Source organism: Mauremys mutica, chromosome 6, assembly GCF_020497125.1.
Source record: "Mauremys mutica isolate MM-2020 ecotype Southern chromosome 6, ASM2049712v1, whole genome shotgun sequence".
NCBI lineage: Eukaryota > Metazoa > Chordata > Testudines > Geoemydidae > Mauremys > Mauremys mutica.
In genome coordinates, this window is record NC_059077.1 from 109,803,864 (window position 1) to 109,823,198 (window position 19,335).

Consider the following 19,335-nt stretch of genomic DNA (forward strand, 5'->3'; position numbering starts at 1 on the left):
TTTTTCTAAAAATAAAATAAAGCAGAATTTAAAAAAAGATTCAGGGGGACACATCCTCAGCAGGATTTTCATGGGTTGACATCAGCTGATGATGTGGTCTTATGTAGCTTGCTTTACAATGGGTCTCACACCATTTGGTCTTTTTCCACTTTTTTCCCTTTTTTCACACTCTGCTCCATGTTTCATTGCAGTTTCTTCTGATCATGCTGCTTCCCCCTCTTGTGCCACCCTCCCAGTCCCCCACTCTTGACTAGGTAGAACGTGAATCCCAACAACATTTATGTTTTTAATCAAACTTGTTAACCTAAGGTGTTAAAGTAGGCCCCAGGAGATCCCTCACTTCTACAGTTTGCTTTAGCAATGGTCCAACACACTGTGCTCACTGCGGTGTTTTCACTGTAGAATTTTGTGGTATTCCCTCTTTTATGAGTTCTATTCATACAAGGGATATTTTCAAGGCCCTTTAGAATGAACTGACAAGTGTCAGTTACAACTTTGTCTCTCCTGTTTTCCTGGTCGGTTAACGCGTGAACATGTGATGTATCAGACTGCAGCACGATTCAGCTCAAGCCATTTTCATCAGATAAATTTTAAACCTCTTTTTTTCCCCCCAGATTCACTATTGATCAAAGTGTGGGAGGCATGGAGTCAGAGAAAGCGGTTTTGTAAAAGTATCTAGTCGACACAGTGTATTAACTCTACCTGCGATGTATCATTTACAGAATGACACGCACGCCACCGGTGTCACTGAATGTTAATGATCACATTCCCGTCATTCTGTGCTGACATGAGTATTCACAAACTCGCTGTGCCTCGAGCAAAAACTTGGCATATCAAGGTTCCCAAACCCACAGTCAGCAAAGCGTGAACTGATGTGTCAGTTATTGCTAAACTACCCTTCTGAAGATTATCCCACATTTAAGAAACTCTGGTGTTTTTCTCTCTGGGAAAAAAAAAGTGCTGAATTGCTCCTGCGTCATTGAAAGAATGTGTGAGAGTTTATGTGCTGTGATGTATTTCTTGCCATACAGCTCTATCATAGAATAAGTGCTCATTTTTATTTCCTTTTTGCTCTTACATTGAGATTTCATCATGAAGTTGTCGTTTGTTGCATTGGATGTAGTAAGTCCCCAGGAAAGAGACTGACCTCTTCCTACAACTCTCACATTGCCCACCCCTGGGATAGAAGAAGAGCAAACTTTTTGCCTGAGGGTCACATCTGGGAATAGAAATTGTATGGCGGGCCATGAATGATCACAAAATTGGGATTGAGGTGTGGGAGGAGGTGAGGACTCCGGGGTGGCCAGAAATGAGTTCAGTGTGTGGGAAGGGGCTCTGGGCTGGGGGTGCAGGCTCTGGGGTGGGTCTGGGGATGAGAAGTTTGGGGTGTAGGAGAGACTCTGGCTGGGACCTAGGGTTTGGAGGGCAGGAGGGGGATCAGGGCTGGGACACAGGGGGAGGCTCAGGAGTGCAGGCTTCAGGCGGCACTTACCTCAAGCGGCTCCCAGAAGCAGTGGCATGTCCCTTCTCTGGCTCCTAGGTGGAGGTGCAGCCAGGCTGCTCTGCATGCTGCCCTGTCCACAGGTACTGCCCCTGCAGCTCCCATTGGCTGTGGTTCCCAACATAATAGTGCACGTCAAGAGGATTTTAATAAACACCAGGGATAAAAAACAGTGTTGGCACAGATGGGAATTACACTGACCCTCGCTTTAATAACTCTTTGGCAGGATTTTCCACAAGAGGGTCCCTCAGAGCTTTTCAAGCACAGCCCGGCAGTGTAGATGAAGTGTTTTCCAAATGGTGACTACACATTAGTGCACTCACTAAGTGTAAAATGCTTTTCCCATTAAAGTCATTGTGATTTTTACCAAGGGCTTCTAGAGATTTTAGCCTTAAGAGATTAATCATTGGAGCAATGACAATTTGCACTAGCTGAGGATCTGCTATAACTGGGTTCAAAAAAGAATGAGATGAGTTCATGAAGGATCAGTCTATCAGCGGCAATCAGTGACACAACCTCATGCTCCGAGTGCCCCTGAACCTCCAACTTCCAAAACCTGGGACTGGATGGTGGGATAGATCACTCAAAATTGCCCTGTTCTGTTCATTTCCCTTGAATCATCTGGTACAGGCCACTGTCAGAAGGCAAGATACTGTGCTAGATGGACCAATCAGCCTGACCCAGCATGGCCGTTCTTATGCCCTTGAATCCCCAATTAAGGCAAAAAAATGAAGTCAATGGGAGTTTTGCCTGAGGGAGGACTGAACAACAACTGCTGGCTTGTCTAGCTGGTGAGGTAATTCACTCTATAGGGGTCTGAATTCTAAAGCACACTAACGTGCTGCACATTAATTGCTCCATATAGACAGTGCACTTTTATGTAGTGCTGTTTGAAATAGTACTACCTTAAAGCACACTAGAGAATCTTGAGTGTGCACCAGCAGGGTCTACATGCATCAATTAGTGTGCAACATGATAGTGTGCTTTGGAAATCACATCACCAGAGAGTGCATTACCCCACCACGTAGACCACCCTGTGTAAGCGCTTCAGGGGAAAGTGACTTTCGTTTAAGTCAAATCCTGATCTCACTGAGCAGGACTCAATAGGAAATATTCTTATATAAATTAGGATCCCGCCTGAAGCTCCTGGATTCTTTTTGGATTTGGTTTGGTACCATACATTTGATTTGCCATTTATCCAAATATTGATTTTAGTCAGTAGAAGGAGAGTAAACACTATATTAAAGCTGAAAAGGCATTTGAAGTGGTGTCCAGGTTCCCCATCATAATAGAATGCCAGCTGTGGGATGCTGTTGAGCACCTCCACAAAACGTCTATGAATGGGAACAAGAAACGTCAGAATCTTTTTACCATGCAAATGGTTTACACGTAGTTGTGACTTTTCGAGAAGAGGTTACTCAGAGTATATGGAATCCCACTGTTTGCATTCATGTGTTTCTGATGAATAGTAGGGGACCAGCTGACTCCCTGCATTCTTAGACATGATTAATATCAAAGAGCTGCTATTGAAATCAATAGCCACCGCTGGAGTTCAAAAAGAAACAGTTGATGCATTCTTACATCATGTTGTGACATAACACAACATGGCGCGCCCTGGGAGATTTCATGAAAACGTTCTGTAGTAAGTGTTCATTTGTCTATTGGTGGTAACTTTTTTATGCTTTAGAAAATTCTGCTCATTTTTTTTCAGCCTCACTTTTGCATGGAAGACTACATACTCTGCACTGTATGTATTGTACACGGAGGGCTCTGTTGTGCCTGGTAAGTCATAGCCTGGATTGGGAGATACAGACAAACCATGTATAACACACACACCTCCTGGGTGTGGTGTTCTGTCCCCTCTAGTGGCACCGAGACCACTTAGAGATGAATGAGTCTGCTACAGCCTTAGCTAAGGGCCACATGGCTTTTGGCCCATGCAGTAGAGGCTTACGCATTTAGCTCCAGAGGTCTCAGATTCAATCCCAGCCCCCGACGACCGGGGTCTGTCGGTGTTATACGTGTACTGGTGGGAGCCTCTGGAGGCATTCTGGCTGGGTCAGCTAGATTTCTTCCGGGAATGCTAGGGAGCACAGGCTGCAGAGGTCCCTGCAACACCTTTCAAAGGGTGGGCTATGTGCTCTTTCCTGTGCAGGACTGGTTTTGATGGAAAGCATGGGAAGAGGGTGAGACCACAGCTCTGCCCCACCCCACTTTCGTGCAGGCTAGTGATACCATCAGCACTAGATCCTCCCAGGCCTTATTCTCTAGAAGTGCAAGGACTAAGCTTGATAGTCCTGCATGGAAACTCAGGGTGCGGGGTGGGGGAGTTACAAGCCACCCCCTGCACTCTGCTGAGGGGCCAGTAACACACTTGGCCCTAAAGCAGAATTAGTAATTAAGCAGTCACAGCCTCAGTCTGTTTACTGAACAGTTATTAATTTAGAACCCAACAATGTGTATGAGAAGTTCTAATTTTTCCCTCCAATGCGCATTCCCTTGCATACGACAACGCTGAATTTCACTTGCCACTGTGCTGCCCATTCATCCAGCCTGGTTAGGTTCCTCTGAAACTCCACGCGGTCTTGAATGTTGCATCATCTGCAGACATTGCCCCTTTCTGTTCTCCCCATTTTCCAGACCATTGCTCAACACGCTAAATAAAATATCATGACACCCTGCCAGCTATGCTGAAAATTAACCATTTATTCCTGCTGTCTCTGAATCAGTTTCTGATCCTTGATAGAACTTCACCTCTCACCCCATCACTCTGTAGTTTCCTCATTAGCCTCTTGGGGGGGAAACTTCGCCCAAGGCTTATATATGGCGTCCAAATCAATTATATCAACTATGTTTTATTGGCCTGTTTTAAGAATGTTAGGCCCCAATCTCAGAAACTACCCTTTACCATTGACTTCAAAGGGAGCTCATGGTGGATACAGAGGTCCACCCTCACAGCTCTCTTTGGAGGATTGGGGCCTTGAAGAGGTTTGATGTTTTATGAATCTGCAGATCCACTGGGTCTGGCAATGGTGGGTCTGTCTTCCCCCCCCCTTCCCCTGCTGACCAGTTATCTTATGGTTGTCTCCTGCATGAGGGAAAACCTATAATTTATCAGCCCTTCATAAACACATGCACAGGGACAACCATAGTTTGCTCTGTTAGTGGAAACGTATTTTAGCAAATTTTCCAAATTTTATCTAAAGTATTTATATAAGTGCCAAGCAAAAATTAACCATTCAAAATTCATAATTAAAGGAGAGATTCTGCCCCCTGACCCAACCCTTATATGCTGCTCCACTAACATAAAGGAGCTGAAAATGCACCACAATGAGCTGAGGAGGAATAGCCCTAGTGCGGCCCGCTGTCAGCTCCTTACACTGTACCCTGCACAGACACAGAAGGCATGCTATGGAGCTGCAGGGGGAATGCTCAAAGGACATGGCACCAGACAGAGACGACACAGTAGCGCATAAATTCTGGGATGTGACAAAGTCCACAGGTAGCCTTTAGGAAGTTTCTGTAAATTAGCACTCCAGAATCTCAATGGCACAAAGGATGTTAATATCTCTATTATCAGTTACAGTGAAATGGATATCCCAGTAGCCCAAAGGCAGCTCTTGCAACATATATGACTTGATAACCCCATTGCAATCAGTGGAAAGACTCCTGACTTTAATGGGCTTTGGCGCTCAGTGGTTTGAACACTGGCCTGCTAAACCCAGGGTTATGAGTTCAATCCTTAAGGGGGCCACTTAGGGAATTGTGGTAAAAAAAAAAATCTGTTTGGGGATTGGCCCTACTTTGAGCAGGGGTTGGACTAGATGACCTCCTGAGGTCCCTTCCAACCCTGATATTCTATGAAATGTTTCTATGCTGACTTTAATTCCAAAATGTTAATCAGACCACATGAGGATTACCTATTATTGTGTTGTATTTATACATTTATTAATAATAAAATACAAGTGATTGCTAATTCAATCGTTCAACATATTAAAATAATGAGGATCCCAAGCCATAAATTTCGGCACCAAATCCAAACTTCCCCATGATTCAGAGGGATTTGATCCATGGTTTTTGTTCAACATAGAATCTAATTAAAATGCATCTCACTGTGTTTCACCAACATATTGCAAAGCACCTCGCTTTTGGAAGGCACTACCCTCTTCACCCTTATCTTAAATTTCCTCTTTACCTTTCTTTGTCCCTTTTGCTCTCAAATGGTCAGGTTCTTCTGCGTGACTGTAACACAATAGTCCAGCTAAGAAGAGTAAGAAATTTATAGGCCTCCAATAATTAGTACCTACCCTAATAAGGTTAGTACTAATTAGCCCTAAAAATCAGGGGTAAGTTATTTTAAAAGGATGAAGTCAGCATTAATGTTGATTTCCATGCTAATTAGTCACGGTGAAAAAAAGTAGGCCATTTGATCAACACCAATTAGTACTATGCCATTATTTAGGCCTATTGCAATTAAATTTAACCCTTTCTTAGTTTTGCCTCTGTAAGACGGACTTAAATCCTAAGGAGAGGGAGTTAAGTGTCCGAACTGGTGATTTTATTTATTTTACATTTTTTAACCAGAGCCTTTTTTATATAATATAATTTTGCATTCTTTCCCTAGCCAAATTGCATTGGTTTGCTTTAAAAAAAACCAAACACCAAACCCTACACTAAAATATAGAAAGAGACCATATATCCGTTTTTTAAAGAGGCTCAGCCACACAAAACAAGGTTAGAAGAAAGGGGACGAAGGAACACCAGAAGTGAAAATGCAGGCATGACTGCATGTTACTCATCCCTCGCATGGCACCAGAACCTGGCCCTATCCTGGAACCCTTATTTCCATATCCCAAAGAAGTGAAGGTTTCAAATTACAAATGCACCCTCTCATCTACTGCTGGTACAGATTTCATGATAATGAGCCCATCCAATACTGCACAGTGGTTAAATAAAATTAGATAGTATAGACTATAGCTGATCAGCTGGTACATTAGCCAATAAGATTCTTTGTGAAAGTGGTAGTGCCTGATTGTGTGGTTAATGAAACCGCTAGACAGTGGATTAACTCTAGCACTAGGATGTAGGCATAGCACCAAATCCTTGACCATGTTAAATTTGCTCTGCAACACTTCAGTGGCACAAAGCAGACTTAAAACCAGCTCATGTGGCCATCTGAGGATTCCCCTTGTGTAGGGGAACTTTCAAGGGATGTTGCCACCTTTATACCACATTGTTCCTTGCAGCTCCCAACATAGGGATACATTGGAGGAAGAATGAGAGTGGTAGAGTATCATTGCACTCCAGCGATTCCTGGGTACCAAGACAGCCTCTTGGAGGCTATTGCAAGTTAAATGTTTATCCTCAGGTTCTTAAACAAGGCTGTACCTGTCTACACCAGGTGTCAAGTGGTGTTTTAAACAGTGTTAGTTAAAAGGTATACATTAACATGTTTTAAAATACCACTCATCTTTCCAGTGTCGAAAAATCCAGCCTCTCACAATGCAGCAGCACTATGCAAGCCTATTTATTATTTGAATAGCAGCAAATATATGTGCCATGGGAAAGCAAAATAGCTCCTGACCCAAACGATGTATTATCTCAGTAGGTCTATGCGGTGTAATACAGAATGTGGAATGATATATGGCCACCATTGAAGAATAAATTGAATCAGTCCCAAATTACACCTATTGTTTTCAGTGGGTTGTTGTATCTATGGATTGAGGGTATTGACCCTAACTTTGGAAGTTACCAAAATAGAGAAAGAAACCAGATTTTAAAAACTTCAGATAGAATTACATTAGCTGAAATAGATACAGTAGATGCTTGTTTGCAACAACAACTTGTAAGAGCCACTTACGAGCAACATTTCCCCTGGGAACACTTCCCCTCCTGTGAATTGTCCACTCGATAACACAAACCCAACCGCCTCAGAAGAGCAACAGGTGTGACATTGTGATATCACATCCAGGGGCAGAAATGGGGGGCATGTAGGGGCATTGCCCCCCTCCAAAAAACCTGTGCCTTTCCACTCCCCTCCCAACACTGGCCCTGCAGTGCAGCTTCAGGGCACACAGCCCCGTCCACCTGCCCTGCCTGACAGAACCTGCGTGAAGACCATATGTAGGGGGCAGTTTGTGGGGAAGGGTCTGGAAGAGATAGATTTTTCAGGGGGGGCAGAAGCTGGGGTCAGGGGAGCAGCAAAGACACAGCTGAAAGCTTTCCTCCTCTTCCCTTCCTCAGCTTCTGGCTTGCAGGCGGGTGAAGGGCTTTGCTATTTTGCAGTGGGGAGTATTGGGGACCTCCTGCCCATGCACTGAGCTGCCCCTCCATCTTGGTTGCTGGCAGGAGGGTGCGGGTGTGCTGTTTGGTAGTGGGGGTGTGGCAGGGCACTGCTAGGAAAGCCCTTAATCAGCTCCTGTCACCCCAGCCCCAATCAGGGGGAATGGATTGGGGCTGGGTAAACAGCCAGTGCTTGCCTGGGAACCGCCCGCCCCTGGGAGCCTCATTAGCAGGAGCTGAAAGGCTGGGAGGAAGTGGAAGAGGGAGGGGCGGAGAGCAGGAGGGGAAGGTCAGGCTCAGAGGGAAGAAGGAGCCTCCTAGTCTGTTGCTGGTCTGGCCGGTGTGAGGCCAAGCCGTGTAAATAGACTGTAAATAGTGGGAAACAGACACAAAATAAAGAGCACGGGTGTTGCACCAGCTTGGAGCATCCCTGAGTCTTTAAGGAGTGGGGCCAAGTGGCCGAACCAAATGGGGTGCAGCATGCACCCTGTTATGGGGGGGGTCAGGGTACCTCCCTCCCCAGGTCACTGACCCGTCCCCTTCTCCCCTCCCCTGTCTGCTGTCCTTGCTAGGAGCCACGCCACACCCCTCCACTGCAGGCTGAGCACTGTGTCCTCCCCATGCATCCCTCCCTCCCTCCCTCCACAGGGTGGAGCATGAAGCTCCCAGCAGGAGCATCCTCAAGCTATCCCTGGCAGCTGCACTCATCCAGTTGTTTTGCTGACTAGGGGCTCCTCTGCTAAACCCAGGGTTCCCCTGCCTATTCCCCCCAAAATTGGGGTTCCCCCATCCCACATGCCCCCAACTCAACTGCCCCACCCCTTCTGAAACACTCTCAACTCTTCATATGCCTTTAGTCAGACAACACTTCCCATAACAGCAACAGCTTCTTAAGAGCAACATAGCAAAAGGGCAGCGATATGTTGCTAATGAGCGTCTACTGTAGGAGAAAAAGAATATTAAAAGAATGAAATACACTTATCTGGGATATATATTTGAAGAGAATAAAGGAAGGAGCAGGGCTGTTCATGGTGGTTCAAGGGATATAAACAGGAGTAATGGACTAGAATTGAAAAAAAGAATAATTTTGGCTGAATATGAAGAAAAGAGTTCAGAGTGAGGTCAGTGAAATGTGGAAACTCTGTGGCTCAAGTCCTTTAAAATTAGACTAGGCAGAATGAAATGAAATGACAGACTTTATATGCACTTGTATCATCCAGGAGGGTGCTGGACAAGTACAAGATGCACATTTCTGGGGGAAAGACTGGGATTTTGCAGAGCATTCTGTTGCTCTGTAATGTAATTCATGGGTGGCTAGCTGGCTATTTCTCAGACAGTATAGCTGGGGGTGATTTACATACTGGAGGCTGTATGTAGGCAGACCAGGAGTGGTCGCTTTCACAGCGAAGCAGTGTAAAATGCACCCCAGGTTGAAGAATTGAAGCGACAGCTGTCCATCAGTCCAGAAAGTACCCTGAAAAATCTCACAAACACATACTCCAATGAAATGGAATAGAGAAATTGCATTGCATTGAAGTAAAATGGTGTCAAACCGGTATCAGAGTGGAGAATCAAGCTATTCCCTAGTTATCACATAGAATTATTGATGAATTTCCACCGAAATAACTTTTCTTGTCTTTTCCATCTTTTCCAGTGGAATCCATTCAACTTTCTATTTCTGTCCAGCACCTTGATTTCACTATTAAGAATTCAAAAAAGAACAAAGCAGGTATTCTGAGTGGTATGAATCAGCAGTTTCTTTTGCTCATATCTGATTAGGATATTTTTAGTCCACATTAATTCTTTAATGCTGAAAGCCAGGAAGAGCCTTTGTCCTCCTCTGTATTCTGCATACTACAGCTTTCCCATGAGCTACAAATTGTTAGTTTCAGGAAACAGGCTCTTCCATGAAATTCCAATGCCTGAAGAGTTCGATAAGTGATTAACTTGAGCCATAATTGAACTATGTATATAAGAGAGTGTTCAGAACCCTTTAAACTTCCTGTGACAGGGTCTATCAGGCCTTCTATGCCTCCTGCTAGGGCCACCAGTGCCATGACATTCTGCTGCTCAAAGAAAACCCACTCAGACTGGCTACCAACAAGATGTATTTCTCCAGAGGACTAGAAGCACCAGGAGCTACACTGACCAACTGGGAGCCAGAACACCAGTTTAAAAAGCTTGCCTGCTTCTCTCAGGGGCAATGTCGGTTGAGACTGGGACAGAGGAGATGCTCCTCACTGTTGACCCAGAACCGCAGGCCCAGTTCAGGGCCTTGCTTTCAAGTACTGCAAGTAAGTGCTTGCCTTTGAGTTCTTTGTTTCAAGGTGAAGACAGCCAAATTCTGAGTTTTGTTATCCTTAGTTAACTGTTTAGAACGGATGCCAAGCTTATGGCATGGATCACCATGCTCTGAGAATATGGTCATAACTTATGGACTATGACAGGGAGAACCTCCAGAACAACAGTTGCCCCACATGTGAACTATGGAGCATCCCCTTCTGTGGCAACTCCCAAAGAGTAAATTCTTCAGAGAGAACATATATGGCAGTCTTCTCTGTCCAAAATTTCCTACAGTTGCTACCACTGATTCAGCTGTATTGATGATGGATGGTGGGAGTACTAATATAGACAAGGCACTGGTGGTATCATACTTATAGCATGTGTCATGTAGGCACTGAGCAGTTTCAGACAGTACAGTGATTAAAGCTGAGTCTCATCTGCTCCAGCACACCCACTATTGCTGCCACTGTTGGATCTGAACTGGTGGTAGTAACAGTTAAAAAATTGGGAGCAGAAAAACGTAGTGTTGACACCATCATAGACTGAGGAGGTGAAGAGATATGTAAAGTTTCACCAAGAGAATTGGAAAATCCAAGAAAAGTTAGCACAATGGCAACTCAGTTATAGTTAAATAAGGATAATGAATCAAATTAATCCCTGGTTAAATTCCACTGTCCTCATGAGTTACACCATGGATGAATTTGGTCTAATGTGTTAAGGGTTTCTGTTGTTGTCATTTACACCACTGGGGTTACAGAAGCACAATTCAAGACAGAATTTGGCCCAGTGGCCATGAGCCTACCAATATATTCAGGGTAGTGTGTGTGTGTGTGGGGGGGAAATAGAAGAACAAGGATTAACATAATTCTGTGAATATTTATAAACTGATGGGGAAATCACGCTGATACAGCGATTATGATCCTAGATGCATCTTATTGGTGATGCTAATCGGCCTAAACTATTGGTTTCTTTGATAATGAATAAACCATTAAACAGAGAGAGGATGGTGGGGAAGGAAGGATAATCAGATGGATGTTCTGTATCTTTCTTTATATAGTGTGAGATAAAAATGAAATTGCTAAATTAGATGCAAAACCAGTAATAGCGGCAAGAACTCTAGAATGTCTATTTTTCATCATGCATTTTCAGTGTGATAGTATTAGAAAAAAAAATCTTAGCTCATGGACAGATCAGTTAATGAGAAGAAAATAATGCAGGACAGATATCTAGGTATCTTACTTTATGCACTCTTTTTAAAGAGCACAATTTCTTTGATTAAAAGAAACACATTGCAGTAGCACCTGGCTAGAATTAATCTGGATTCCATCACTACATTTTCCTTATTTTGAGTAGGTATATTTTAGCGGTTAGAAAACAGGAGTGAAATCCAGCAGTCTTCAGATCTATTCCCAGCTCTCCTTACTGACTCAGTGTATGGCCTTGAGCAAGTCACTTAACTTTTTTGTGTCTCAGTTACCTCATCTGTAAAATGAATATAATATAATTACAGTACTTCACAGGGAGTTAGGAAGCTTAATTAATGTGTTAAGTTCTTTGCGATATCTGGATGAAAGTTGCTATGTAAGTGCAAAAAGTATTATTACAGAGTTTCACACTACAGCATATTATGAAGCAGAAAACTGGGTCATGCCAACCCACAGAGGCATTTCAAATGGCTAAAATGGAAAACCTGCTTCCCCCTCTCTTATTTGTTGGCTTTCAATTTCGTAATGACAAAAGAAGGCCTAATATTTCATACCCACAGACAATTCCATTACAAGAGCAGCTTGCTCAAGGAACATTATGTTAAAATAGTTTTAAATGATAAAGGCTGGCACTTCATGACTTTTTTTTTTCCTTTTAGTGTATTAGTTTCCACATAGGTAACTTTGACAGAAACAGCTAAAAATTGCAATATAAAAATTGAAAAAAAGGATATGAACGCCTTTCAAATAAGCTTTAAGGTTTTCATCTATGACCTTCCAATTCACCCCCCCAAACAAAGACATAGATATAAAAGGTATAGAATGTTGTACTTTCAAAGGTAATTGGATATCTCTAACTTCTGTTACCTTTTCATAGGATCTGTTGGATATAACTCTTGGATTTCACATTTTGGCTAGATGCCCAGAACTGTATGTAAAGTGTTTGCCTGAAATATCGAAAAAGAACCTACACTTTAAATTTCATAATGTCTTTGCTGAGAAGTGGCCCATTCTTTTACAGATTGGGTTGTAATTTTTGCGCTTTTTTTTTTATTTCCCGTCTCCTTTCTTAGTTTTATTGCATGTAAAATGAAAACTTCAGATCACATGCTAATCAAGAGTAATACTAGCAAAAACAAGGAGATATATGCAAGAAAAGGAAATTATAGCTTAGCAGGGCTTTGCATTAAGATGGCAAAATTTGGTTCCAGATGTGAAGCCTTCACACCCTGGTCCAGAATCTAGAAATATTTGGTTGGGAGGTTCAGATTCAATACCAGCTGTGTTCAAAGTATTCAAATGTGTACTGAATTTAATCAGCCAACAACATACCTAGTGCTCATATAGCACTTTGCATCATGCTGTACAAACATTAACACATTAATTTTCATCTCTGAGTTACATCTTATTATATGTAAATGCTATCATACTGAGTTATAGGTTTCCAATTATTGGACCTACTTAAATTGGCCAGAGCACCTTTGGAGAAACAGGTGCGAAGACAAGTGAGGAATGAATAGTGTATGTTTAAATGTGTACACCAGATCAGAAGCTGCCCAGAACCATTCACTGTAATGGAGCTGGAACAGACACTGGGTGGCATCAAGTGTGGAGCAGCTGTGGGCTATGACAACATATCTCCAGAATTCCTGAAAAACCCTGGCTCCCGTGCTCTGCTTTGGCTTGTGAAATTCTTCACCAGGGTCATCAGTGAAGGGAGGCAACCAAAGATATGGTGCACCGCAAAAGTCATTGGCCTCCTAAAGCCTGGAAAGGAGGCAAGTCAAGCATCAAGCTATCGTCCCATATCATTATTATTGTTGGTGTGCTTCAAGGCACTGGAGTGCTTGGTCCATCAGCGCATATTACCCGACGTGGAGAGAATTTTGAGCACTGACCAAGCTGGCTTTCGCTGAGGCCGTAGCACACGCGACCAAGTACTCACACTGACCACATTTGTTGAAAATGGCTTCCAGAGAAACTTGAAAACAGGCGCAGTTTTCATTGACCTAACAATGGCTTACAATATGGTATGGAACACTGGCCTGCTCATAAAGATATCATGGGTCCTGCTACCTTGGGCCACAGGCATCGTTGAACTGTTTCTCCACGATAGGCAGTTCAGAGTCCATATCGGGGAGAAGACAAGTGCTTAGTGACAACAGAGCAATGGGTTACCCCAGTGCTCTGTGCTTTTGCCAACCCTGTTTAACCTTTACATCAATGACCTGCCAACAACGGAGTCACGAAAGTTCATTTATGCAGAGGACATCCGTTGCAATACCTGGGCCTGGACGTTTCACAAGCTTGATGCCACCTTAAACCAGGACATGGTAAAGTTAGCAGACTACTGTAAGACTTAGCGCCTCCAGCCAAGCGTCATAAAAACAGTCTCCAGTTTGTTCCATCTTCATCATGCTAGCACAACCTGAGAACTGAATGTTTATCTGAATGGTCAGAAGATGAAGCATGAAGTAGAAGTGGTCTATCTAGGTGTGACCTTATACCGTACACTGAGTTACTATGCCCACCTGAAGAAGATTGCAGCTAAAGTTAAGACGAACAATAACTGTCTTAGCAAACTGGCAGGTTTGTCATGGAGTGCTCATGCTCCAACTTTGCAGATGTCTACTCTTGCCACCTCGTATTTGGTGGCGGAGTACTATGCACCAGTTTGGAGTCGATCATCACACACCGAACTGGTGGATACGCAGTTACATGCCGCCATGCGTATCATCTCCGGCACCTTGTGTCTGACTCCACTTTTATGGCTTCCAGTTCTGAGCAATATCGCTCCTCCTCATATCAGATGAGAGGTTGCCACTGGCAGGTTACTGGAGAAAGTACATGCCAACTCAGACATGCCACTGCACAATGACCTTTTAAAACCACCAGCTCCACGGTTGCCATCACATCGCCCATTATGGGGTCTCATCCACCATGTCAGGATGTTAGAGCAGAAACACTCTGGTGAGAGGAATGGATCTGTTACAATCCCCAACCAGTCCCTTGTTGCCGACCCCACAATTTGCTTGCCTGGTTTTGACCTGCCACATCATCAATGGTCCTTGTTGAACAGTTCTGGACCGGGCAAGCCAACCAGTACCACTGGGGCCTTCGTGACAGCTCTTTGTGCAGCTGTGGCCTACGTGATGACACACGTTGTCGAGGAATGCCTGCTGACTAGGTTCAGCGGTGGCCTAGAAGAACTGCATCACGCCACTGAAGATCCAATCGCTTGGCTAGACGACTATGCACATGCTAAAAAAAGAAATAAATATTTGGATCATTAAAAGGCATCTTTACTGATGCCTATTGTATTTAGTATCAAAATGTCTATTCCAAGACAGACTCCTACAGTTAGCTACTAAATTTCCATTAGTTATTTAAATGCTAGATATCTAGTTAGATAGATAGCATGATGAGACTAGGAGATAGGGGGGAGGGATAGCTCAGTGGTTTGCGCATTGGCCTGCTAAACCCAGGGTTGTGAGTTCAATCCTTGAGGGGGCCACTTAGGGATCTGGGGCAAAAATTGGTCCTGCTAGTGAAGGCAGTGGGCTGGACTCAATAACCTTTCAAAGGTCCCTTCCAGTTCTAGGAGATTGGTATATCTCCAATTATATTTTATATTTTTATTTATTTTATAAGTCTCCTTGAAAGCAAACTCCCTTTCATTTCTATTGCTTACTCATAATATATTCTCTGTTTGGCGGCCTCATCACTAGCAAAATGTACCAGCCTTTTCCACAATGTCCAGGAAGTGTCAAATCTCAGAACTTCCCCCTGCCTGTCATCTCTCAATGGCTCATAACAAATTGCATGGCTGATGGCCATTTACAATGAGAGAAATATCTACAGAAAACATTATCTTATCACTGCTAAATGATTTAGCATTTGTATAATTTTTTCCAGACACTCATTCTTGCCCTAAAATGTCATCCCACGTCAGAGTAAATACTACCTCAATTAGTAGTCACAGGAATGAAGCACATACCACATGCATACAACTAATCAAGCCCGAGAATCATACCAAAAACAACTTTAGTCAAACAAAATTAAGCTGATCTTTTAAAGGATTCCTAAATATATATCCTGTGTCTAAAATTTTAAACTGAAACCATGGAAACTACTGGAAAGAGACTTCCCTCTCAAATATGCCATAAAAGAGAAGTACAATTTCTTAGATAAACTTCCAAAAGCTGACAGGAAAACATGGGAGCAGATGTCTTTTCTTCTTGTGGGAATTGCATCACCGTAAATTTAATGTAGCAGATTGCGAGAATTAGAGATGTGAAAAGAGTCACTCTGACCTCCTCCATCCCTCGGGCTGTGTTGGGCAGTGAATGTACTGAGCAAAGCATATTAGAAGCATTATATCCAAGAATGAAGGCGGGTAACATGATACAGACGCTTGGCTGATGTCCATGACCCTCTAAAGAGATCCTGTGGTGAGGAATGAAAAAAGCAGCCTGACAAGCCATGAACATACTCTCTGGTCCTCTTCTAGCCAGGGCTAAAAGTGCTGCAGAGTGATCTTCAGCCCTGTTTGAGCAACAAAGCCCAAGAGAGGCATAGCTGGCTATTAGCAGCCGGACTTCGCCACCTGTTGCTAGTAGTATCTTACTCCATGATGAACCTTATTGATTTCAATGGGCTAGATTCTGATTCTATCCCTGAGCAAGGAAATAAGAAACCCCTTTTGATGCTAACATGGGCTATCCATAATATGAATGCAGGGATATAGGAGTAAGTGCGGCTACTTGCTTGGTTACACTCTCCCTGGAGCAGAAGGTTGGGAAAGGGGTGATGTGTTGGCTCCATCCCCGCAGTTCACAGGCCAGAGTGGCTGAGCCAACATGTGGGGAAGGAGTAGTAGTTTATTTCTGATAAAGGTCAACTGCATATTACTCTCCCCACAAGAAAAAGGAATGGGATTGTGGCTCCAACACAATACAAACCTGTGGCTACTTGTGGGTTGGCGTAGCTTACCCCTGGCTCAGAGCTGTATCTGAAGTCAGAATTAAGTCAGTAACATCGTTCTTTTTATTGCAATATGTACAATCCTGAATTTCTTTTGCTTGTGAGGCTATAGCTTTGCCATTGTGCTGTAGTGACATGTTCAACTGTGGGGAGGGGAGATCACAGTTATAAAAATATTGCCCTGTAATTGACGGATAAAAATCTTTTTTTCACTAATCTATCTGTATCAAAGCTTGCATGATATAGAACTGAGACAGGCAGGAAAAATAAGCCATCATTTCATGACAGATGGGTAATTTTTCCAGTCATTTTCAGGAAAAAATGTCATCCTTTTTAAAGCATCAGGAAGCTAATTGACTTCAGGCTGACATTTCCCATGCTGCAATGCATCTGATGAGATATGGGACTCTTCTCACAGGTGGAATTCAAACCCATGCAGAGGGACTGCACAAGATCTATGCATCTCTCAAGTCCTAAGGGCTTAAGTGGTGAATACTGCATAGGCCTTGCATTGGCCCTCTGTACTTCTATAACGAATTACATTCAGACTTCACAGTGAAGCCAGACTGCTAGTAGCTACAGAAAAGGACACAGCATCACATCTTGCTTGAGGTACCCAGAACTGTGAACCACTGTATTACCTCTCTCAGCCTCAGCAAGTGAGAGCTTTGCTGCTGTTAAGCTATGTGTCAGCTCCATGACACACCAGCTTATCTGGCTTGCCTGCAAACTCTACAGGACTCCAGACCTTGCAGGTAACCACCCGTGAATCCCAATTCCCAAGTTCCCCAGACACCTCTCATTGGGTGCTCACAGAAGTTAAGTTCATTGCCTCAAAAGAGAGAGCATGAACATCAGCCTGCTAGGCGTGCTGAGAACTCACTCTCCAGTTTAATATATAGCACTCAGATGGTTTTGTAATAAAAACAAGAATAAGATTATTAACGAAGAGCAAAGACTTAAATGTTAATAGTTATGAAGGAAAGAAACAGTTACATGTCCAACAAAACAAAATCCGCTTTCCAGAGACTAAAACTTAACTTCAGCAAGATACAATCTTTGTCTGAGCGGATTTCTCACTTATAGTCAGTTTCCAGCTATTCTTGCCTCCCAAGCCAAGAGGCTCCACTTTTCATGAATGCAGAGGGTGCTACTACCCTTTGTCTCCTAAGTGATGGATGACTCAAATGTCACTATTACCCCAAGGCTCATTGTCTCTGTTTCAAGAGCCAAGAAGGGTTCCTTGGGGTGCAGACTGAATCCACTGTCATGATCATTAACGGTCATCTCCTCCCCTTGCTAGCTTGATGGCTTTGTTCACCTTATATATAAATATACTTTTCCTTGTCCTCTGCGAGCAAGCTGGCCAGACAAGTAAATTCACATTCCTTTGTCTAGGGAAGCCTGGGCTCTATGCACTGCCAAGCCAATTTTTAAAAACATATATTTCCAGCACACACTTATAATGCTGTGTACACACACCCCATATGTACATCAATGATTTTCAGGATCAGCGTGTTACCAGTTTTTCATTCGATATTTTACGGGACACCTTTTAGCTAGAGACTATGCTAATAGTGTGTTGGGGGTAATGAGCGTGTCAGCCCTGGTGAGAGTTATGGTATGGACAGGGTGACCAGATGTACCAATTTTTTAGGGACAGTCTCGATTTTTGAGTCTTTTTCTTATATAGGCTCCTATTACCCCCCACCCCGTCCCGATTTTTCACATTTGCTGTCTGGTCACCCTAGATATGGAGTGCCCTCCGCCAGTTGGCACTGAGTGGCTCCCAGGGTCAAACGCAGCAGCAGAACCAGACAGAATGTTGAGTCATTGCAAAGAGCAGGGCCGTCCAAAGTGATACAAAGCCAAGATACATTCAGAAATATCCAAGCACAGTACAGGGAATCCATAGTTTGAAATAGCATAATGAAGTGCTGCATGTGGTATACAGCTATATATTATCTATATAGCTATAACCTATGAGTTATCTATTGATTAGGAGGAAACTTCTACACACTTATTTTACACTAGAAATTGGTCCCAGTTGCAGAGAGAGAATCTAAATCTTCAAAGTTCAAGAGCAATCCAATATAGGGATTGAATCAGCCCGTTATAGAGATAAAATCTGCTGTGAAGTTTGAGTGTCCACATCAGCACATGAATTCCAATCCAGAGTTTAGGATAGCTTTGGAGACATAGAATACAGCTGTTCACATGGAATTTTATTTCTCTTTCAGATAATGTAAACCCAGTGAGTCCTTAGCTATTTGGAATATAAACCAAAATGTATAAGAAAACAATGCAAAATTAAAACAAATACAGAACCAGAACCACAACAAATGTGAAATCAGTGTAACTCTATTGAAGTCAGAGCTAAAATCAATTTACACCAGATGAAGATCTGACCGACACTGTGGCCACACTTAACATGTTTCCTGCGTGAAGTTGACATGAACAGCGTGAGGGGAGAAAGATTCGATGAGACAAAACAGGTTTTTCATGTATAGCTCCCTATTGCCAATCACTAGAAGGGAGAATGCTCAGGAACTGCTGCATCACTTCACAGCAGGCTGGGGACATTAAAGTCTCATTAAAGGGGATCAAGGGAAAGAAGACTGGCATTGCTTATCCCACTAGCTTCCTTTCACATGCTCCGCTAACAGGGAAGTGGATTCAATAAGGAACCCCAGCTTGCTGTCTCCATCTATTACCACCAACTATTTCTCACCCTGCTACCAAGATCCAAACCCTTCCAAGACCCCTCAGTTATTTGTAGTCTGGCTTGCCCTTTTATTTGGAAAACTAGTGCCCCATTTTAACCATGTGCTGATTCTTTTCTGTAATGGAAGGCAGGGCCGCCCAGAGGATTCAGGGGGGCCCTTCCATAAAAAAAAGGTGCAATACTATAGAATACTATATGCTCGTGGGGGCCTCTGTGGGGCCCGGGACCTGGGGCAAATTGCCCCACTTGCCCCCTGTCATGGGTCTACCCTCACTTGAAACTGGGGGGTTTCAAGGTGAGGACCCGCATGCCACCATGTCAAAGGTCTCACCCCCACTTGGAACTGTTGGGCTCCA